Source organism: Elephas maximus, chromosome 12 (assembly GCF_024166365.1).
Source record: "Elephas maximus indicus isolate mEleMax1 chromosome 12, mEleMax1 primary haplotype, whole genome shotgun sequence".
Lineage (NCBI taxonomy): Eukaryota > Metazoa > Chordata > Mammalia > Proboscidea > Elephantidae > Elephas > Elephas maximus.
Window position 1 is genome coordinate 15523700 of NC_064830.1, and position 24056 is coordinate 15547755.

The following is a 24056-nucleotide window of genomic DNA, read 5'->3' on the forward strand; positions in this document are numbered from 1 at the left end:
GGGCACACCTCAGGGAAACTCCCTCTACGTTGGATCAAGGATGTGACCTGGGTAACGGTGTTACAATCCCACCCTAATCCTCTTTAACATAAAATTACAATCACAAAATGGAGCATGACCTAACCATGTTGGCACATATTTTGGGGCGACACAGTTCAATCCATGACAGTACTTATCACACCTGTAACAAAATAATTATTTTTTTGATGGCTATCTTATTGACTAGAATATTAACTCCACATCTTTGTTCATCCTTGTATTTAGAGAATTTCACAGGGTGCTTGAGAATTCAATAAATATTTTACAGATAAATGAATTAACTGCAGACTTCTTTACTTAGCATCTAGATTATCATGAATTTCATCTAATCAAACAAAATCTCTCCTGGTTCGCTGTACTTGTCGAACTCATTCCATTTCCATGAAGCTCTTCTTTTTTTTTCTTCAGAAATTACCTCTGTATTCTTGTTTCCCTGTGAAAGATCCTATTGTCTGTCCATGCCTACTTGATAGACCTTTTGATGAGTCATCGTTCTTTTCATGAGTTGCTGTTATTGCTGTTGTTAGGTGCCATCCAATCGATTTCTACTCATAGTAACCCTATGTACAACAGAATAAAACTCTGCTATCCTGCTGCCACCATCACAATCATTGTTATGCTTGAGCCCATTCTTACAGCCACTATGTTAAATCATCTCCTTGAAGGTCTTCCTATTTTTGCTGACACTCTACTTTACCAAGCATGATGCCCTTCTCCAGGGACTGGTCCTTCCTGATGTCATGTCCAAAGTATGTGAGATGAAGCCTTGCCATCCTTTCTTCCAAGGAGCATTTTGGCTGTGCTTCCTCCAAGACAGATTTTCTGGCACTATATTGGACATTGTTCCGTTGCTATTCATAAAGTTTTCACTGGTTAATTCTTTTCAGAAGTAGACCACATGTTCCTTCTTCCTAGTCTGTCTTAGTCTGGAAGCTCAGCTGAAACCTAAATACCATGGTTGACCCTGTTGGCATTTGAAATACCTGCAGCATAGCTTCCAGCATCACAGCAACATGCAAGCCACCACAATAAGATAGATGCTCATTTTGACACTAGTTCATTTGACTGAGTCCCTGCTGCCTGTGGCCAAATCTCCTTGATGTCAACAGCCAGTCTGCTTGAATCTTTCCCTACAAATTATTGCCAAGCTGATCTGGAAACCCAACTTCAACACAAAGAAAAGTTAGCTTGGATTCCTAATTTGAATTATTTCCATGTTGTTACTCTGAAAAAGACATGTCACCTCTCTGTTTCCTTAGAAGAAAATCAGGGGAGAACTTATGAAGCAATTGTGAGTACTAAATTATGTCAGCAAAGAAAAAACACATCACATATGAGATAATTAATGCATAATATATCCTTCATTCCTTTTCCCATGCTAACAAGATCTTAAGATGTAAGGGCTCCTGTCTAGGTCACTGACTGTGTCACCATTGATAGACTCTGGACGAGATCCTTTTTCCAGGGAGATGAAGTTTAAACAGAAAGAAGTTTAAACAAAATTGGAAAACTTTTGCCTCATCTATTTTCTTTTTTCACAAAGAAGACTTTTTATTTGTCACCACTAAAATTCTGAATTTTTAACAGACTCTCAAACTGGTAGTTCATATCTATCAGTTTGTTCAGCTTGTAGCACCTGTCTCATTCCCACTAGCTATTCTAGAATTACTACCTGCACCATGAAGGTCCATGAGCTTTCTCAGTTCAAACTTGGGCTTCTTCAGCATTTTTACTTTCCTAACTAACACATCATGGAGAGGGTAAATAGATTGGGAAAACTTTTCTATGTTTTTCTCGTTGCTGTCTGGAGTCAACTTATTGACCACTTCTTTCAAGTCATTTGTCTACCCTTTCTGGGCCATAATTCCATTATCTTCTTGGAAGAGGGCTTCCAAATCTGATTGTTGCATTTTTTAATAAAACCAACACAAAATAGACGAAGTAAATAACCATTGGTTGCCTTAATATCAACATGAGCTTCAGTCACGGTCTGCCATTTTTTTTTTTTAATTAATTTTTATTAAGCTTCCAGTGAACATTTACAAATCCAATCAGTCTGTCACACGTAAGTTTACATACATCTTACTCCCTTCTCCCACTTGCTCTCCCCCTATTGAGTCAGCCCTTTCAGTCTCTCGTTTAGTGACAATTTTGCCAGCTTCCCTCTCTCTCTATCTTCCCATCCCCCCTCCAGACGAGAGTTGCCAACACACTCTCAAGTGTCCACCTAATGTAATTAGCTCACTCTTCATCAGCATCTCTCTCCCCCCTGCTGACCAGTCCCTTTCATGTCTGATGAGTTGTCTTCGGGCATGGTTCCTGTCCTGGGCCAATAGAAGGTCTGGGGAGCATTGCGGCCGGGATTCCTCCAGTCTCAGTCAGACCCTTAAGTATGGTCTTTTTATGAGAATTTGGGGTCTGCATCCCACTGATCTCCTGCTCCCTCAGGAGTTCTCTGTTGTGCTCCCTGACAGGGCAGTCATCGATTGTGGCCGGGCACCAACTAGTTCTTCTGGTCTCAGGATGATGTAGGTCTCTGGTTCATGTGGCCCTTTCTGTCTCTTGGGCTCTTAGTTGTCGTGTGACCTTGGTGTTCTTCATTTTCCTTTGCTCCAGGTGGGTTGAGACCAATTGATGCATCTTAGATGGCCGCTTGTTAACATTTAAGACCCCAGACGCCACATTTCAAAGTGGGATGCAGAATGTTTTCATAATAGAATTATTTTGCCAATTGACTTAGAAGTCCCCTCAAACCATGTTCCCCAGACCCCCGCCCCTGCTCCGCTGACCTTTGAAGTATTTATTTTATCCCGGAAACTTCTTTGCTTTTAGTCCAGTCCAATTGAGCTGACCTTCCATGTATTGAGTGTTGTCTTTCCCTTCACCCAAAGCAGTTCTTATCTACTGATTAATCAATAAAAAAACCTCTCCCTCCCTCCCTCCCTCCCCCCTTCGTAACCACAAAAGTATGTGTTCTTCTCAGTTTTTACTATTTCTCAAGATCTTATAATAGTGGTCTTATACAATATTTGTCCTTTTGCCTCTAACTCATTTCGCTCAGCATAATGCCTTCCAGGTTCCTCCATGTTATGAAATGTTTCACAGATTCGTCACTTTTCTTTATCGATGCGTAGTATTCCATTGTGTGAATATACCACAATTTATTTACCCATTCATCCGTTGACGGACACCTTGGTTGCTTCCAGCTTTTTGCTATTCTAAACAGAGCTGCAATAAACATGGGTGTGCATATATCTGTTTGTGTGAAGGCTCTTGTATCTCTAGGGTATGTTCCGAGGAGTGAGATTTCTGGGTTGTATGGTAGTTCTATTTCTAACTGTTTAAGATAACACCAGATACATTTCCAAAGTGGTTGTACCATTTTACATTCCCACCAGCAGTGTATGAGAGTTCCAATCTCTCCGCAGCCTCTCCAACATTTATTCTTTTGTGTTTTTTGGATTAATGCCAGCCTTGTTGGTGTGAGATGGAATCTCATAGTAGTTTTAATTTGCATTTCTCTAATGGCTAATGATAGTGAGCATTTTCTCATGTGTCTGTTGGCCGCCTAAATATCTTCTTTAGTGAAATGTGTGTTCATATCCTTTGCCCACTTCTTGATTGGGTTGTTTGTCTTTTTGTGGTTGAGTTTTGACAGAATCATGTAGATTTTAGAGATCAGGCGCTGGTCTGAGATGTCGTAGCTGAAAATTCTTTCCCAGTCTGTAGGTGGTCTTTTTACTCTTTTGGTGAAGTCTTTAGATGAGCATAGGTGTTTGATTTTTAGGAGTTCACAGTTATCTGGTTTCTCTTCATCATTTTTGGTAATGTTTTGTATTCTGTTTATGCCTTGTATTAGGGCTCCTAGGGTTCTCCCAGTTTTTTCTTCCATGATCTTTATCGTTTTAGCCTTTATGTTTAGGTCTTTGATCCACTTGGAGTTAGTTTTTGTGCATGGTGTGAGGTATGGGTCCTGTTTCATTCTTTTGCAAATGGATATCCAGTTATGCCAGCACCATTTGTTAAAAAGACTATCTTTTCCCCAATTAACTGACACTGGTCCTTTGTCAAATATCAGCTGCTCATACGTGGATGGATTTATATCTGGGTTCTCAATTCTGTTCCATTGGTCTATGTGCCTGTTATTGTACCAGTACCAGGCTGTTTTGACTACTGTGGCTGTATAGTAGGTTCTGAAATCAGGTAGAGTGAGGCCTCCCACTTTCTTCTTCTTTTTCAGTAATGCTTTGCTTATCCGGGGCTTCTTTCCCTTCCGTATGAAATTGGTGATTTGTTTCTCTATCCCCTTAAAATACGACATTGGAATTTGGATCGGAAGTGCGTTATATGTGTAGATGGCTTTTGGTAGAATAGACATTTTTACTATGTTAAGTCTTCCTATCCATGAGCAAGGTATGTTTTTCCACTTAAGTATGTCCTTTTGAATTTCTTGTAGTAGAGCTTTGTAGTTTTCTTTGTGTAGGTTTTTTACATCCTTGGTAAGATTTATTCCTAAGTATCTTATCTTCTTGGGGGCTACTGTGAATGGTATTGATTTGGTTATTTCCTCTTCGGTGTTCTTTTTGTTGATGTAGAGGAATCCAAGTGATTTTTGTATGTTTATTTTATAACCTGAGACTCTGCCAAACGCTTCTATTAGTTTCAGTAGTTTTCTGGAGGATTCCTTAGGGTTTTCTGTGTATAAGATCATGTCATCTGCAAATAGTGATAACTTTACTTCCTCCTTGCCAATCCGGATACCCTTTATTTCTTTGTCTAGCCTAATTGCCCTGGCTAGGACTTCCAGCATGATGTTGAATAAGAGCGGTGATAAAGGGCATCCTTGTCTGGTACCCATTCTCAAGGGAAATGCTTTCAGGTTCTTTCCATTTAGAGTGATATTGGCTGTTGGCTTTGCATAGATGCCCTTTATTATGTTGAGGAATTTTCCTTCAATTCCTATTTTGGTAAGAGTTTTTATCATAAATGGGTGTTGAACTTTGTCAAATGCCTTTTCTACATCAGTTGATAAGATCATGTGGTTTTTATCTTTTGTTTTATTTATGTGATGGATTATATTAATGGTTTTTCTGATATTAAACCAGCCTTGCATACCTGGTATAAATCCCACTTGATCAGGGTGAATTATTTTTTTGATGTGTTGTTGGATTCTATTGGCTAGAATTTTGTTGAGGATTTTTGCATCTATGTTCATGAGGGATATAGGTCTATAATTTTCTTTTTTTGTAATGTCTTTACCTAGTTTTGGTATCAGGGAGATGGTAGCTTCACAGAATGAGTTGGGTAGTATTCCGTCATTTTCTATGCTTTGAAATACCTTCAGTAGTAGTGGTGTTAACTCTTCTCTGAAAGTTTGGTAGAACTCTGCAGTGAAGCCATCCGGGTCAGGGCTTTTTTTTGTTGGAAGTTTTTTGATTACCGTTTCAATCTCTTTTTTTGTTATGGGTCTATTTAGTTGTTCTACTTCTGAATGTGTTAGTTTAGGTAGGTAGTGTTTTTCCAAGAATTCATCCATTTCTTCTAGGTTTTCAAATTTGTTAGAGTACAATTTTTCATAATAATCTGAAATGATTCTTTTAATTTCATTTGGTTCTGTTGTGATGTGGTCCTTCTCGTTTCTTATTCGGGTTATTTGTTTCCTTTCCTGTATTTCTTTAGTCAGTCTAGCCAAGGGTTTATCAATTTTGTTAATTTTTTCAAAGAACCAGCTTTTGGCTTTGTTAATTCTTTCAATTGTTTTTCTGTTCTCTGATTCATTTAGTTCAGCTCTAATTTTTATTATTTGTTTTCTTTTGGTGCCTGATGGGTTCTTTTGTTGCTCACTTTCTATTTGTTCAAGTTGTAGGGACAGTTCTCTGCTTTTGGCTCTTCTTTTTGTATGTGTGCATTTATTGATATAAATTGGCCTCTGAGCACTGCTTTTGCTCTGTCCCAGAGGTTTTGATAGGAAGTATTTTCATTCTCGTTGCATTCTATGAATTTCCTTATTCCCTCCTTGATGTCTTCTATAACCCAGTCTTTTTTCAGGAGGGTATTGTTCATTTTCCAAGTATTTGATTTCTTTTCCCTAGTTTTTCTGTTATTGATTTCTAGCTTCATTGCCTTGTGGTCTGAGAAGATGCTTTGTAATATTTCGATGTTTTGGACTCTGCAAAGGTTTGTTTTATGGCCTAATATATGGTCTATTCTAGAGAATGTTCCATGTGCACTAGAAAAAAAAGTATACTTTGCAGCAGTTGGGTGGAGAGTTCTGTATAAGTCAATGAGGTCAAGTTGCTTGATTGTTGTAATTAGGTCTTCCGTGTCTCTGTTGAGCTTCTTACTGGATGTCCTGTCCTTCTCCGAAAGTGGTATGTTGAAGTCTCCTATTATAATTGTGGAGGTGTCTATCTCACTTTTCAATTCTGTTAAAATTTGATTTATGTATCTTGCAACCCTGTCATTGGGTGCATAAATATTTAATATTATGGTTATGTCTTCCTGATCAATTGTCCCTTTTATCATTGTATAGTGTCCTGCTTTATCCTTTGTGGTGGATTTAAGTCTAAAGTCTATTTTGTCAGAAATTAATATTGCTACTCCTTCTTTTTTGCTTGTTGTTTGCTTGATATATTTTTTTCCATCCTTTGAGTTTTAGTTTGTTTGTGTCTCTAAGTCTAAGGTGTGTCTCTTGTAGGCAGCATATAGATGGATCGTGTTTCTTTATCCAGTCCGTGACTCTCTGTCTCTTTATTGGTGCATTTAGTCCATTTACATTCAGCGTAATTATAGATAAATGTTTTTAGTGCTGTCATTTTGATGCCTTTTCATGTGTGTTGTTGGCCATTTCGTTTTTCCACATACTTTTTTGTGCTGAGACGTTTTTCTTATTAAATTGTGAGATCCTCATTTTCATAGTGTTTGACTTTATGTTAGTTGAGTCTTTACGTTTTTCTTGGCTTTTATCCTGAGTTATGGAGTTGATATTCCTTTTTGTGGTTACCTTATTATTTACCCCTATTTTTCTAAGAAAAAACCTAACTTGTATCGTTCTATATCGCCTTGTATCACTCTCCATATGGCAGTTCAATGCCTCCTGTATTTAGTCCCTCTTTTTGATTATTGTGATCTTTTACCTATTGACTTCCATGATTCCCTGTTATGTGTATTATTTATTTATTTATTTATTTTTAAATTAATCTTAATTTGTTTGTTTTTGTGATTTCCCTATTTGAGTTGATATCAGGACGTTCTGTTTTGTGACCTTGTATTGTGCTGGTACCTGATATTATTGGTTTTCTGACCAAACAATCTCCTTTAGCATTTCTTGTAGCTTTGGTTTGGTTTTTGCAAATTCTCTAAACTTGTGTTTGTCTGTAAATATCTTAATTTCGCCTTCATATTTCAGAGAGAGTTTTGCTGGATATATGATCCTTGGTTGGCAGTTTTTCTCCTTCAGTGCTCTGTGTATGTCGTCCCATTCCCTTCTTGCCTGCATGGTTTCTGCTGAGTCGTCTGAACTTATTCTTATTGATTCTCCCTTGAAGGAATCCTTTCTTTTCTCCCTGGCTGCTTTTAAAATTTTCTGTTTATCTTTGTTTTTGGCAGGTTTGATGATAATATGTCTTGGTGTTTTTCTTTTTGGATCAATCTTAAATGGGGTTCGATGAGCATCTTGGATAGATATCCTTTCGTCTTTCATGATGTCAGGGAAGTTTTCTGTCAGGAGTTCTTCAACTATTTTCTCTGTGTTTTCTGTCCCCCCCCCCCCCATTCTGGGACTCCAATCACTCGCAAGTTATCCTTCTTGATAGAGTCCCACATGATTCTTAGGGTTTCTTCATTTTTTTTAATTCTTTTACCTGATTTTTTTTCAGCTGTGTTGATGTTGATTCCCTGGTCCTCCAGATGTCCCAGTCTGCATTCTAATTGCTCGAGTCTGCTCCTCTGACTTCCTATTGCATTGTCTAATTCTGTACTTTTATTGTTAATCTTTTGGATTTCTACATGCTGTCTCTCTATGGATTCTTGCAACTTATTAATTTTTCCACTATGTTCTTAAAAAATCTTTTTGAGTTCTTCAACAGTTTTATCAGTGTGTTCCTTGGCTTTTTCTGCAGTCTGCCTTATTTCATTTGTGATATCTTTAAGCATTCTGTAAATTAGTTTTTTATATTCTGTATCTGATAATTCCAGGATTGTACCTTCGTTTGGGAAAGATTTTGATTCTTTTGTTTGGGGTGTTGTAGAAGCTGTCATGGTCTACTTCTTTATGTGGTTTGATATGGACTGCTGTCTCTGAGCCATCACTGGGAAACTAGTTTTTCCAGAAAATCCACTAAAAAAAAAATGCAGTCAGATCCCTATCAGAGTTCTCCCTCTGGCTCAGGCTATTCGGATGTTAATGGAGCCGCCTGGGGAGGGTAGGGGAGGGATCAGAGAGATAGGAGAGTAGCACCTCAGAATATAGCCAGAGTTGCTTGTCTTTCTTGGAATGACTATTATATCTGAGATTTCCGCGGGGTGCGTCGCCCATGTGTACTGGCTGTGTGGAGATTGCCCCTGGGGGGTCTGGCATGCTTGAGTCACGGTCAGATCCTCCACTGTCAGCCCCACCCCCTAGGTTAAGGCTCCCCTACTGGGTCGGTGCACTCCTGACTCCAAAATCAGTCGCTGCCTCCCGGGGACTCCCCGTCCTGCCAGCCGCGTCACGCGCCACCTCCGCGAACCAGCTGGGACCCTCCCGGGGTCAATTCAGGGGGATGTAGCTGCTCCCCGCGCTCACGCCATGCCCGCGCCCACCAAAATCCCGGCGGGACGGCTTCCCGGCTGGGACGCTGGTCTCCCCGCTCCAAGACCAGTCACTGCGTGGCTGCCTCCCGGGGACTTCTCCCACCAGCTACGCCGCCACGCAGCCCACGCGAACCGGCTGGGCTCCCTCCCGGAATGAGTTCGGAGGCTAGGGCTGGGCCCCTTGTCTGTGCCATCTGCCCCCATGGGCTCTGCCCCGAATCGGGCTCCGAAGGTCACCTGACTGGTACACTGGCTCCAGGCTCTGAAAACAATCACCGCCTCCCCGTATTTGTTCGTTCTCCGTCTCTAAATCTGTGTTTGTTGTTCAGAGTTCGTAGATTGTTATGTATGTGATCGATTCACTTGTTTTTCCAAGTCTTTGTAGCAAGAGAGATCCGCGGTAGTGTCCATCTAGTCTGCCATCTTGGCCCCGCCCATTTTTTTGACTATCGATCACATTTTGTCATGGGTAAGATCCAGGCCATGGAAGTTGGTCAGGCAGTTTTTTTCCCTGAACATCCTCAGTAACTAGCTTGAATTTTGTAAATGCAACTTCATCATTCTGCAGACCACGTCTCACTTCAAAAATATGATCCTTAAAAATGCCTTCAGATGCAAACTTTTGTTTCTTGAGCCCTTGTGACTAGCTTTTTCCCAATATTTCTTATATTGAACATAGCTGGTACTTTCACATCATACCAATCTTTCTTAAAAAAATGGATCAATCTCTTTCCTCTTGGCTCTTTTTTTCCCACCTTTTGTAAGGCACTTGTTCTTGCCAACTGCTGTGGTGATTCTCAGAGAGACAAAAGATTACCTGTTCTATTATTACCGAACAAACCTAAACTTCCTATCTTCTCTGAACTTATTTCTATAGAAAAGTGCTCTTATGAAATCTTGAAATGACTCATAAATATCTTTAGTTTTGCAATGTTTTTCCATACTCATATCTTGCATACTGTAAATATGGTGTGCATGTAACCACATGGTATTCTAGAGCCACAGCACAATTTAAAGAATGTTATTTGAAAAGGGTGTATTGTAAGGTGCCTTTTGAGAGTTTACAAGATGCTTTCTCATCTCTCTTCATTAATGGGAGTACTGATGAGATCTTCAAAAATATCCAAGACACATGTCCACTGCTATCCTTTTTTTCCCATGCCAGGTAAAGTCAATATATCTAGCAACTCCCTCATACTTTACTCCAAAATTACCATAAGCATGTAAGTATCTTGAGTCAGAATTAAAAACACAAATGTCCCATTTTTTTTCCCCACACACAGAACAACAGCTAATTTCAATTAAAGAAAATAGCCCTAATATAAATTTTTCTGGAGTTACAAATTAGTGGAAGCTCAAACCTAGCAACAACGTAGGAAAACGGACTTTTATTTTATCAAGAATTATTTGGCTGTTATTAACCATGCTTATGCTCTGCCGTGTGTAAGTTCCAGTATTATAGTAGGTTTCTATGAAAGAGCAAAAGTGTTAGTGATACGAGCTCTCAATGGCATACTTAGCTATTCAACTTTTTTGGAGAGGTTGGCTATTTGGCTCTTGGAAGAATTATGGGATTTTCATGTCAACAAAAAGCAATTTCTTGAGCTTCCACTCTAAAATGTAGAATTATATACAATGCAGTTTATTTATGTACTCGAGGAGTCCTAGGGTGGTGCAAATGGCTAAGTGTTTGACTACTAGTGGGAAGGGTGGCAGTTCAAATCCACCCAGAGGTGCCTCAGAAGACAAGAACGGTGGTCTGCTTCCAAAAGGTCACAGCCTTGACAACCCTATCGAGAAATTCTACTCTAAACACATGGGTTTGCTATGAGTCAGAATTGACTTGATGGAAACCAACGGTGACATTTATGTACAAATCACTAATACACTCAGCTTATAAACAAATGGTTGGAAGTTTTGAGTCCACCCAGAAGTACCTTAGAAGAAAAGTCTGGTGGTCTATTTCCTAAAGATTACAGCCACTGACAAAAAACATATGCCTGTTTATGCATTCTATTATTGTGTCTTCAATTACAAGAAAACCCTATGGTGCACAATTCTACTCTGACATACATGGGGTCTCCATGAGTCAAAACTGACTTGATAGAAACTGGTTTGGTTTTTGGATTCACATGCTCAGAACCATTATCAGCCATAGAAAATTCAACTGGTGCAGAAATCCCTTTAAAAACAAAACAAAACAAAACATTGCTTTCGAGTCAATTCAGGCTCATAGCGACCCTGTAGGGCAGGGTAGAACTGCCCCATAGGGTTTCAAAGGAGCAGCTGGTGGATTCGAACTGCCAACCTTTTGGTTGGTAGCCAAGATTTTAACCCACTATGTCACCAAGCCTCTAAAAAAAAAAAACTTTTTTTTCCAAGCCTCTAGGTGCTCTTAAAATCATCCTTGAATTATTATAGAAATGGGTGATCATCGTGATGGTTAATTTTATGTGTCAGCTTAGCTAGGCTATGGTTCTCAGAGGTTTGATGAAACACTAGTCTAGTTGCTGTTCCATAGTGTAATCTAATGCAATGCAATGTAATTACTTTCTATGATGTAATCTAATACAATGTAATCAATCAGCTGAAAAGGGAGTGTTCTTAGGGTGCCTTCTGCCTCTAGAGTGTAAATAGATATTTTGGCATAATTTGCTGTCTCTTTTCATTTTGCGTTCTTTCCTTCCCCTGACTTAAAAATCTTGGGACACAAGCTTGCAAAAGTCCCCACCCTACCACTTGACCTACAGACTTTGTAATTGCCAGTTCCCCACAATCCCATGAATCATCAGGAGTCTCTAGTCCATTGTCTGACCTAAAAATTTTGGACTTGCCAACCCCCTGAAGTAAATCTCCTTCTACGTATAGATATCTTATTAGTGGTTTCTCTAGAGAATCCTAAGAGTCATTAAAATATGGATATGGTTGAATAAGATAACAGGAAAATAATCTAGAGAAACCAGAAAAAGGCATGTTAAATCAACAACAAATGAAGTTAATGTTTACTGTTTAAGTTTTTTCCAATGTTTTACCATATTGATCTCTTGTTAACGGGACTCCTGAGTAACCCTATGCCCTCACTTAAAATTTTTACATTTAAATAATGCCCTTGAGCTAGTCTCAGACAGTGCTGATCAGAAAAGAAAACCAGTTTCAAGTAAAAAATGACATTTGATCAATTGAATCAAAAGGCACAAATTATTTGTTGATTTAAAAAATAGCACTAAAAATATAGGTATCTAAGTTTTTGTCCATGACTGGAAATATGTTTAATGAATTTTTTTGTCAGACTCTGTTTATGCATATAAAGAGAGTATCACTGGAAACAAAATTCTGCTAACACAAAGAATGGACTCCTTTATACATGATTAATTTTCCTCACTCTTGATGTCAAACCACCTTTAAGCACAGTAGTCCTGAAGCCTGAGTAAGTGAATACCTCATAAAACGTAGAGTGGTAGGTCTTCAAACACGCTCTTTCAAATGATGTGCTTTGTGCCTCTATTAAAAACATGTACAATGAGCCTGTTTCTGGTAGGAAACTTTTAAGAACTTCCTGTTTCATATTAGGAAAAAATATCATTAAAAAAAGGTATACTTTACTCTTTTCTAACTTAGTTTACTAAGAATTAAGGTGTTGTAGAGAAACGTCCTCTTAAAAGACAAGTCCCTAACCCCACATATTGAGATTACTATTGGTTGCCAACATTTACCAACTGCAAAAAAAAAAAAGGTAGATAAATCTTGAAGGTAAATGCTTAGTTTCCTGAACTGTTCAGGTGCTATTTCTGAATAATTCTTCTTAAAATGAGTAATTGTTTTGTTTGTTGTGAATCACTTCAGTAATAGCTAAGGTGGGAGATCTAAGGGAAGCATTAGCTGAGGAGCTTACACTCTTCTTGTGAACACAGCACTTGGTGTAAATCATATCGTAAGCTCTGGATTCAGAACCTAATGTTTGAAAATAGGCTCTATTACTTACTAAGGTGAGACTTTTGTGCAATGGCTTATATTCTCCAAGCCCAGATACCCTTTAAGTAAAACCATGCATAAATACCTCCTTGATAGAAATATTATCAAAATAAAATAAATTGCATAGGTAAAGATGCCTTAGATGGGAAATCCATTTGGCTAAATAGAGCATTGTAATTATTTTGATCATTGTTGTCTGTTATCTATTGTCACAACAGTCTAAGGTGAGACATATTCACAAAACCTAGTGCCTTAAGCCAATACGCATGTATTTAGCTTATAGGTCTGAGGTAGGTTAAGTTGTTCCTCTCTTCTCACTTGTGCTCATTCATGGATCTGCAGTCAACTTCATGTTACCTAAGCAGCTCCACTCACGTTGGCTGGGCTTTCTGGGCAGTGTTTTTAGGTCTTGGCTAGGGCAACTGGGCATTCTTCCACATTGACTCCCACCTGCTAGCACCCTAACCCAGGCTTGTTTTATACGCTGGCAGCAGGTTTCCAACAGAATGATCAGAAGCATGCAAAACCTTTTGAGGCCAGGCTCCAAACTGGCACAGTATCAGTTCTGCCACATTCTCTTGGTCAAAGTAAGTCACAAAGCCAGCTTAGATTGAAGTTATATAGAAATAGATGCCACCTCTTGATGACAGGGCCTGCAAAGTCACATTGGAAATGGCATGGGTAGAGTCATAACAAACCATAAAACCAAACCCATTGCAGTCGAGTTGATTCTGACTCATAGTGACCCTATAGGAAAGAGTAGAACTGCCCCATAGTTTCCAAGGAGTGTCTGGTGGATCTGAACTGCTGACCTTTTTAGTTAGCAGCCATAGCACTTAATTGCTATGCCACGAGAGTTTCCATGGGTAGAGGAATGGGTTTGAAGAACTGTAGCTATTTTTGCAATCAATCTACCACTCTTATTGAATTATGCCCCCACCCAACAAGTATGTGTTGGGGTACTGGCCCCTATACCTGTGGATATAATCATATTTGGAAATAAGTCTTTTTTTGTTGTTATATTAATGGGATTATATCAATTAAGGGTGTGTTCTAAACCTAATCGCTTCTACATTATAAAAAGAGCATATTAGGAGCCCCTGGTGGCACAAATATTTAAGCGTTCCACTACAAGCCACAAAGCTGGCAGTTCCAACCCACTCAGCAGTGCCGTGGGAGACAGGCCTGGCAATCTGCTTCCAAAAGGTCAGAGCCTTGAAAATCCTATAGAGTAGTTCTACCCTGCACACTTGGGGTCACCTGGATGTCAACCAACAAAAACATGACTGTAGGTGGAGTCTATGTTACAGGTTGCATCTCAACCTACATTTAAAAAGAGCAGATTAAACACAGAGAGAGGGGGAAGACAGATGCTCTCTGATGATGATGGGGGCTGATGGATCTACAAGCCCAGGAAGCCAAGGACTACCATTACTAGAAGCTGAAAAAGACAAAGAAGTACCTCACCCTAGAGCCACGCTCTGAGTTTGGCCTTCTAACCTCTTGAGCTTAAAGAAAATAAATTTCTGTTCTTTAAAGCCACCTACTTGTGGTATTTCTGTTACAGCAGCATTAAGTAAATAAGACACTTGTAAAGATAATAGGCTCATGAATTGATAACAGAATAATACACATTCAAATTGTGTGGTAGGTGTAGAGTTTTTTTTCTTGACCTAGATATGAGAAGTTGAAAGTAAACACTGTATCTGGAAAAAAGATAATACGTTGTAGGAGATAGATAATCTTGTATGTAACGTGCCCCATAAGAGAAAAAAAAAAAGAGAACTTGAGGAAATTAAAGGAATAAGCACAGAGGCGAATACTGAAGGGTAAAAATACCTCATGGCTACATTACTTTATCCCGCATTTGAAAGTCCTTTGATTTCCACACTGAGCATATGAATGTGCGGTGAATATTTAATGATCTATATTTCTAGGCTTAATAGTTTTGAATCCTTAGTAAATACTAATGTTTTTATTTGACAACTTTCATCCTCATAAAAAACTACAAATATGTTTTGTAGAACAGAAATGAATTCCTTGTTTATATTCCAATGTTTATAATATTGTATTAATCAGGTTTGCTTTGTCTATATTATGGTAACAAATAAACCCTGGATGTTAATGTTGTAATACAATTTAAGTTTACTTTTGCTTATATTAAATCCAGGGCAGGCTAGATAGCCCTCCTCTGTTTTGTACCTATGCCTTCTGCCTTCCAAGGTACTGAAGCAGGGGAAGAAACGAGTGGGAAATGCCATAAGATGCAGAGAAACAAAAAGAAAGGATGTGGCAACTTTCTTATATTTTTATCAAAAAAGAATTTTCTTATTTTTTCATGTCTATGTTAAGAGCTCAGGCTGCTAACCAAAAGGTCGGCAGTTCAAATCCACCAGCTGCTCCTTGGAAACCGTATGGGGCACTTCTACTCTGTCCTATAGCGTTGCTATGAGTTGAAATCGACTTGATGGCAATGGGTATGTTCTTTAAGGCAGAATATAGGGATAACCAAGTTAGGTTGCCTCTGCCATATTTTTTGTCCTCCTTACAGGAGAACCAGGTTTGATTCCTGGCTAACACACCTCAAGTGCAACCACCACCTGTCTGTCGGTGGAGGCTTGTGTCTTACCATGATGCTGGACAGGTTTCAGCAGTGTTCTCAGAGTTAAGACAGACTAGGAAGAAAGGGCTGGCAATCTACTTCCCAAAATTAGCCAGTGGAATTTCTATGGATCACAACAGTTCCACTGGTAAACAGTCATGGGGATGGCACAGGACTGGGCAACGTTTGGTTCCACTGTGCATGGCATTGCCATGATTCAAGTGCCCAACTCAACAGCAGCTAACAAAAACAACTGCCATACATAAAGCAGATACAGCAAAACCTGTGAAAGTAGGAATCTATGTAAGGTGGAAACCTGTCAAAGAAGGAAAATGAAAATATTTTCCACTGAAAGAAGCAATAGAAAAGTGGTAAGACTGAACACTGTCAAAGGTGGAAAGCTTGCAAGACTCAGAAAAACAAGACAGTCTATCAAGTTCCAGAGGTCATAGGTTTCACTGAATTAAAAAGAAAGAGTAGTACCCTTGGATGTAGCTTTACTGCCTATGGCAACACTTTTATTCAGTCATTAGAGCATGGTGCCTACATCTCTACTGCCCAGATTAGAAAATTATTTCTGTTTACACTGCCCTTCCCTCACTTCTCCACTCAGACCTCCAGTGAAGGGGCCTCACAATTACAGTTCCCATACAGCCTTTTGCTGTTTGAGACATTTCTGTTCATCATGGAACATATTTTGGCTCCGATGGTAGGCATTAGTTCAAGTTCAGCTGCATCCAATCTGTACTGTCATGTATTGCCCCATCTTTAGTAAATGTGAATGACCAAAGGGCTGGACAATACTACAGACGCATAGTATGTCCACTCATCTCATCTGATCCCTTCATCTTCCAACTTGCTGGGTGTCTTAGGCTGGGTTCTCTAGAGAAGCAAAACCAGTAATGCGTATAAATATATAGAGATTTATATTAAGGAAACATCTCACGTGATAGTAGTGGTTGGAACACTCCAAGTCCTTGGATCAGGAGAGAGTCCTTTCCCAATTCACAGAGCCACAAAAGCTGGTGAACCCAAGATGAGCAGGCTGGAGAACAGGGATCCCCGCTCACAGGTTGTGACTGCCAAGGAATCCCCAAGGTTTCTCCTGAGTCAGCTGCAGAGGCTGGTGAACCCAAGATAGGCAGGCTGGAGAGCAAGACTCTTGCTCACAGGCCATGACGATCGGCAAATCCCAAGATGGACAGGTAAGTCCCAAGAACCAGAGGTCAGAAAAGAGATAGCTGCTGGATCCAGAACAAGCCAACCTTTGCAAGGTGAGCTGGAAAAAGGAAGTAGACCGTGGAAGGTGGAGAGATGAAGGCTGAGGAGGCAGTGAGCCACCACAGGCCCCACCCCTGCTGGTATCGCTCAGCAGATTCCATCATGGGGGTGATCACGTACCAAATTTCAACAGGAAAGTCATCACAACATTATACAACTGCCAAAACACTGAGAATCATGCCCCAGCCAAGTTGACACACAATCTTAACCATCACACTGTGACTCTTTCAAATATTGAATAAAGATACAGAAGGTCATTTACCCATTCAACCAAAGAAACTACCCACGTTTCCAAATTTGATGTGGAAAACAAACATATTAAATCCTTCGACACTCTGGACCCTGGGTTCAAAGCTCCAAAGTATTAGCATATTGTAGTCCTTGAAATAACACTACAATGTAAGGTGTTTTATTTTTTTTTAATTGTGCTTTAGGTGAAAATGTACAGCTCAAGCTAGTTTCTCATAAAATTATGTTATGTGACCCTAGTTGCTATCCTCATAATGTGACAGCACACACCCCCTTTCCACCCCGGATTTCCCGTGTGCATTCAACTGGCTCCTGTCCCTTTCTGCCTTCTCATCTTGCCTTTGGACAGAAGCTGCCCATTTAGTCTCGTGTATTTACTTGAACTAAGAAGCACACTCTTCATGAGTATCATTTTATGTTTTATAGTCTAGTCTATTCTTTGTCTAAGAGTTGGCTTTGGACATGATTTTAGTTGTGGATTAATGGAGAATCTGGGGGCCATGTCTTCTGGGATTCCTCTAGTCTCTGTCAGGCCGTTAAATTAGGTTTTGTAAGAGCTAATTTGAGGATGCAATAGCTGAGCCTTTGGGAAGTGCCAGTGCTAGAATGCCAATGCAGATCTGCCTGACCCTGGTCCTTTCTACTGTACAGTTAACAAAATGACCACCTTATGGTCAAGATGAGAACTAATGATCAAGTCTTAAATGCTATTAAAAAAAAAAAAAAGTAGCCTTTGTAATCAATCCTTTCTTCATAGTATAACTTTTATGCCACATAAACAAATGGGTCCATCACTCCATGAGAGGGCCCTCCTGAGTTCATTCTCACTTCCCTGAATTGGGCCCAACTTGCCATTGAGTCCAGAAGACACTGATTGCTAGAACACAACCTCCACCAAGACAGCCTCCACACCTAATTAGGACTAGTCAGTGACTGGATCCAAAATAAGTGTGCAGGGCAAGTGGCTCCTGCCTGTGGTATTCATGACAATAAGAACTGATCTGTTTAAGGCAAGAGCAAGATTTATGGCTCTCTTTACTGATATGATTTACTGAAAGTCGGCTTTTATTACCTAAGAGTCAGCAGCAGACATGTGCTGGGTGCACTCTGGATAAATGCCTGGGGTGCAGCTCTGTGGGTGGCTGCTAGGAGCAAGGAAGAGGAAAGGAAGAAAAAAAATTGAGAAATGATTTTACAGATGAGACACTTGTCAAAAACACAGAGACTACAGTGCTCCAGGAACAGCTGGTGATGATGAGGTCTAAAAAAAGGCACTGTTTGCAGGACATGGACAGTTGGAAGCCCTGTCACGTTAACTTCGGAGTGGGCAAGGCTGATTTATGGGGGGAGGGCTGATAATGGCAAAGAAATAAAGATTGATTTGTTCTAGAGAATGTCCGGAGAGTTGTGGTGCTGATGATGGAAGAAAAGAGGGAGGGAGACTGTGGTATTGGAGAAAGTGTCATCTGAACGTATACACATACAGGTGGATGGATTTCAAAATAAATAAATTATGGGAAAAATGATTATTATGCAAATAACTATCACATGGGTGTGGCTATATTACCAGGAAAGCTCTGATGCACAACCGTGTACAGAGCTATATAAATCCTGTCCTGAAGACGGGTATTCTACACCAGTTTGTATTTGCTGATTTCCTTCTCCGCATCAGCATTGTGCTAGGTACCACAATGAAAGAGAGAAACCTTAAGATTCAGGCTTCTTTTCTAAAAAATGTGGCTGGACAAATAAGATGCAAAGCAGACAAGCAGTAAAACAAACCAAGTGTCTTAGTCATCTAGTGCTGCTATAACAGAAATACCAAAAATGGATGGTTTTAACAAAGAGAAATTTATTCTTTCACTGTCTAGTAGGCTACAAGTCCAAATTCAGGGCGTCAGCTCCAGGGGAAGGCTTTCTCTCTCTGTCAGCTCTGGAGAAATGTCCTTGTCATCAGTCTTCCCTTGGTCTGGGAGCATCTCTGTGTAGGAGCCTCAGGTCTAAAGGATGCGCTCTGCTCCTAGCACTGCTTTTTTGGTGATATGAGGTCCATACATCTCTCTGCTCACTTCTCTCTTTTATATCTGAAACAAGATTGGCTTAAGACATTACCTTATCTTGTAGACTTCATCAATATAATTGCCAATAATCCATTTTATTACATCATAGTGATAGGATTTACAACATATAGGAAAAAATCACAAAAAATGATGGACAATCACATAAAACAGTGGACAAACACACAATACTGAGAATCATGGTCCAGCTAAGTTGATAGATATTTTGGGTGGACACAATTAAATCCATGACCCCCTGGTATACCACTTTTACTTGGAAGGATCCTGGACACCTTCTCCCTCTTCAGTAGTTAATGCCTGGTTAAGCTTGTGCTCAAGTCAAGCTTCCCTGAGGAAACCACTGAGGACCCTAACCAGGTAACATCTCATCTAATTCACTTTCATAACAACTTGTACCTCTCATGACAGAGAATATTTTACCATGGCTGCTTTTGTTTATTTATTGCTACCCTGAGTCACACTATAATATATGCTCCTTTAGAGCAAGGACTTTAGATCAATAATGCCCTACACAGACCAAACCAAAGCCCCTTGCTGGCAAGTTGATTCAGACTCATAGTGACCCTAGAGTACGGAGTAGAACTGCCCCATAGGGTTTCCAAGGAGCAGCTGGTGGATTTGAACTGCAGACCTTTGGGTCAGCAGCCATAATTCTCTGTAGCTCTTAACCTCTGCACCCCCAGGGCTCCAGGGCATAGTAGGTGCTTAATAAATATTATTTGAATGAATTCTCTTCTTTATTCATTTATTAACAATATTCACTAAATACCTACCATGTGTTGGGCGCTACAACAAAAATTTGTTAGATGTTGACACATGCTTCGTAGAGAAGCTTTGTAAAGCAAGTGATGGGTGCGTATTTTAACTTGTGTGTTCCGGGAAAGACTGTGATATTTAAGGTGAGATTATACCAGCAGGGCTAAAGAGTCAAAAATCTGGAGAAGAAGCACTTCTGGAAGTGGGAAATAGCAACCAAAATGCCCCAAAATAGGGCAAACTTTACTTATTTGAGGAGCAGAAAAATCCGGCACAGCTAGAGTAGATTCATTAGCTTGTTCGTTTTTTTCATTTACTCACTCATTGTAAAAATGACGTGGTGGTGGCATCTGACCTCCTCTAACTTCCCGGGGCAGAAGAATCAGGGACAACAACCCAAGGCTAAATCCTATGAGGCAGAGATCAGACATGCCTCCTCTCTCCACCGTCTTTGCCAATTCTGACACCAACTGTCCCTTCTACGGCACTCTCTCCTTTTCTGCTGTGTTTGATAATTCATTGCAGTGGCCGCACAGAACTCACACACCATACTCAGTTATGGGGTTTATTAGGGAAGTAACAGTTTACAACTCTGGTTCAGGTATGCTCAAGATACAGTTCTCCCATCAGGACAGCCTCTTTTCTGCTGTGTTCATAGGCATGCCTCTCTTTGGCCCCATGGCCCCTGCCCTGCTCTGGGAAATGTTACAAAGCTGTTTTAGCTCTGGTGATAAGTGTCCAGAGACGCCCCACTCCGCCAGTAAGCCTTGCCCTGAAGACGCTCAGCTCTAGCTCCATGGGTTGGCAAACCTAGCTCTACCAAGTGCCTAGGGGCACCCTACCCCACCAGCAGGCTTCCTGCCTGAAGGCACTCAGCTTTCTCACTCCTTGGGTTAGGCCACCTCCTGCCAGTCTCCTGGTTCTGCTGCTGCTGATTCTCTGCCATTGTTTCTTGATGTCTTCAGTGTTACAGTTGTCTCTTTCTTTTGGTCTCCTGGTTCCAGGAACTCCTCAGCACAGGGATCCAGGGTCCAAAGGACGTGCTCCACTCCTGGCTCTTCTTCTTTGGTGGTAGTGAGATTCTCTCCTTCCACCTATGGGATGGCTCATTTTAAGCCTAGCAGGGAGGCAAAACTGACCAATTCCCTTGGTGGGTCACAATTGCCTTATTTGCATAGTCACACCCTATTACTTGGATGAGAGTTACAAGACTGTGGTGAGAAAGGCAACATACAGGTGATCCATCACACCACACTCATGTACTCTCTCTTTCTTTTAATGCCATTAGGCCCTATTCTAGGTATAGGGAACTAAGACCAATATAACATGAATCCAGCTTTCAAGGTGTTCACAGCTTAACAAAATACCTCACAGGGTCAGCAGAGAGCAGAGACACCATGGACGGGGAAGGTAAGAAGCCTTTGAAGGAGGATTGGGATGATGTGAGTAGACCACAGACAATGCCATTCTTTACAAAAAAATTCAATTCAATGCGTTTCATCACACATCATGACGTTGCTTGCCTTTTTCACAGTGTTGAGATTTCCGTGGATGGTGTCAAAGCAATAGTGGATAAAGCCGCTGACACTGTAGCATGATTCCAGCTACGAGCATCAAACTGAAGTTGTAGTCACTGAAAAACAGAAACAGCAAAACAAAAGCCGATTTCACTTAAGAAAGTCCTTGATGAATCAGTGAGAGTATAAATTTAATTAAATTTCAGCCTTGCTTTCATTTTTTTTTAATATTCTTTATGATGAAATGGCAGATACAAACTAATCACTTGTGTTCCATCTTAAAATATAATGGTTGTCTCAAGGAAATCATTTGTATGGTTTTTTGAATTGCAAGCTGAACTAGCCACTTCTTCCATGGAATATTGTTTTTATTTGAACGAAGATCTGACAGCAAACTTGAGCACTCAAGCTTCAGGATTTGGCAGACATATTCTTAAAAATGAACAGCATCAGCCTGTCACTTCAAGGAAAACAATATTTGCTGCCAATTAAAAATTTCAAGCCCTAGAGAGAAAATGAGAATTTTGGAAAACACAAATCTGCCACTGTGATCTTGACAGCTTATCAATAACTAAAGATTTTTCTGATTAGACTGACAGTGATATTAATAAATTGTGATTTTTTTTTTTGATAGTGTGTAATAAAATGTGTTAACATTGCAAGAGCTGGGTAATTCAAGTGAACTAATAATTTTTTCACGTGGCTGTGATAGTACAAAATCATGAATACTGAAAAGATACATTCAAAGTACAAGATAAAACAATGGATTTTTTTTTTAATTGTGGAGTGAAAGTTTACGGCTCGAGCTAATTTCTCATTCAAAAATTTATAAATATTGTTTTGTGACATTGGCTGCAATCCTCGCAATGTGATAGCATGTTCCCCCTTTCCACTGTGGGTTCCCTGTGTCCATTTGTCCAGTTGCTGTCCCTTCCCACCTTCTCACTCTGCTTTCGAACAGGAGTTGCCCGTTTGGTCAATCAAATATATGAAACCAATGGATTTTAACATACCAGAGTATGAACATTCATGTAAAACAAACTTTTCTACAATTACCTGAAAAGGCCTTTAAAATACTCTTCCTTTAGACAATTATTTATCTGCATGAGGCCACATTTTCTTCATACACATCAATGGAACAAGCATATTGCTACAGACTGAATGCAAAAGCAAATATGAGAATCTTCCCCTCTTCTACGTGGAGATATATTAAAGAGATTTGCAGTATATAAAACAATGTCGCTCTTGCTATTTCTTTGTTATTTTTCATAAAAGTGTCATTCATACTAGCGTGTAGCAGATGTGCTATTATTATTTTTGAATACATTAATAAACATGTTTATTTTTTAAACTCTAGAAAAATTCTGTTTTAATTTCTAATATGATAAATATTGGTATACACATAATCCACATAAACAAAATATAAAGGATTTGTGAGACCAAAATATTTGAGAACCACTGCTGTAGGGCATAATGAAAGTAACATCTGGCAATGTCTAATTGTCTTAGTCATCTAGTGCTGCTATAACAGAAATACTACAAGTGGATGACTTTAACAAACAGATGTCTATTCACTCTCTCACAGTCTAGTAGGCTAGAAGTCCAAATTCAGGGGAAGTCTTTCTCTTTCTGTGGACTCTGGAGAAAGGTCCTGTAATCAATCTTCCTGTGGTCTAGGAGCTTCTCTTCACAGGAACCTCACATCCAAAGGACATGCTCTGCTCTTGGCATTGTTTTCTTAGCAATAGGAGGTCCCCACATCTCTGCTCCTGGCATTGTTTTCTTAGCAATAGGAGGTCCCCACATCTCTCGATTGGCTTCCATCATACCTCAAAAGAGATTGGCTTAAAACACAGTCTAATCTTGTAGATAGAGCCCTGCTTCATTAACATAACTGCCACCAATCCTATCTCATCAACCTTATAGAGATAGGATTTATAATACATAGGAAAATCACATCAGATGACAAAATGGTAGACAATCACACAATACTGGGAATCATGGCCCAGCCAAGTCGACACATATTTTTAGGGGACAGAATTCAATCCAAGATACTAATATTAAAAGTACATGAAATTTCTGACTTTTTTTGGATTTGTAGATGAATCTTATAATACAGGTCATTTCTAGTGATAGCCATATGTTTAAAAATATTCTTTTTCTAAAATTCCTATGAATTGCACTTACATGAAAAATGTTTTACCCATATATAGAGCATTCATTATTTTACTGTAAAAAGATAATAGCTAGCATTTGTTGATGGCTCAGGGTATGCCAGGCTCTTTTCTATGTGAATGATATGTATTAACTTAATACTCAAGGCTATGAGGTGCAAACTATCATTATTCTAATAGTTTTATATGAGGAATTTAAAGTAAAAAGAGTTAAGGAATTTACAAGGTAAGTAATAGGGAAATTGAGGCAATGGATTCCAGAATTCATATCACAGAATTATATAGTTAACAAACTGCAAAATATAGTTAACCCAAGTATGGAACATTAATAAATGCATTTGCTTTAAGAAAAATGTAATTTTAGCAGGCAGGTTGAAATTTCAACATTAGAGGCAAAGCAATACTTTTGATGCTGAAAGGCTAAAATTCCTTTGATCACCGGAAACTTCTCATGTGATACAAGCTCACTGTTTATTTTTATCCACTCCATAGCTCACACACACATGTGCTAAAAAGGAGAGAAAGTTTGCTGTTTTTTAAAACATTAACTACATATATTTGTTGTGTGCCATATTAGATATTTCACAACACATGA

The 24056-nt window shown here is 39.5% G+C and overlaps 1 pseudogene; it reads right to left on the reverse strand.

The window, feature by feature from the left end:
* Positions 1-1630: 1630 nt before the first annotated feature.
* Positions 1631-23111, reverse strand: LOC126086983 (40S ribosomal protein S3a-like; annotated as a pseudogene).
* Between the last annotated feature and the right edge of the window lie 945 nt (positions 23112-24056).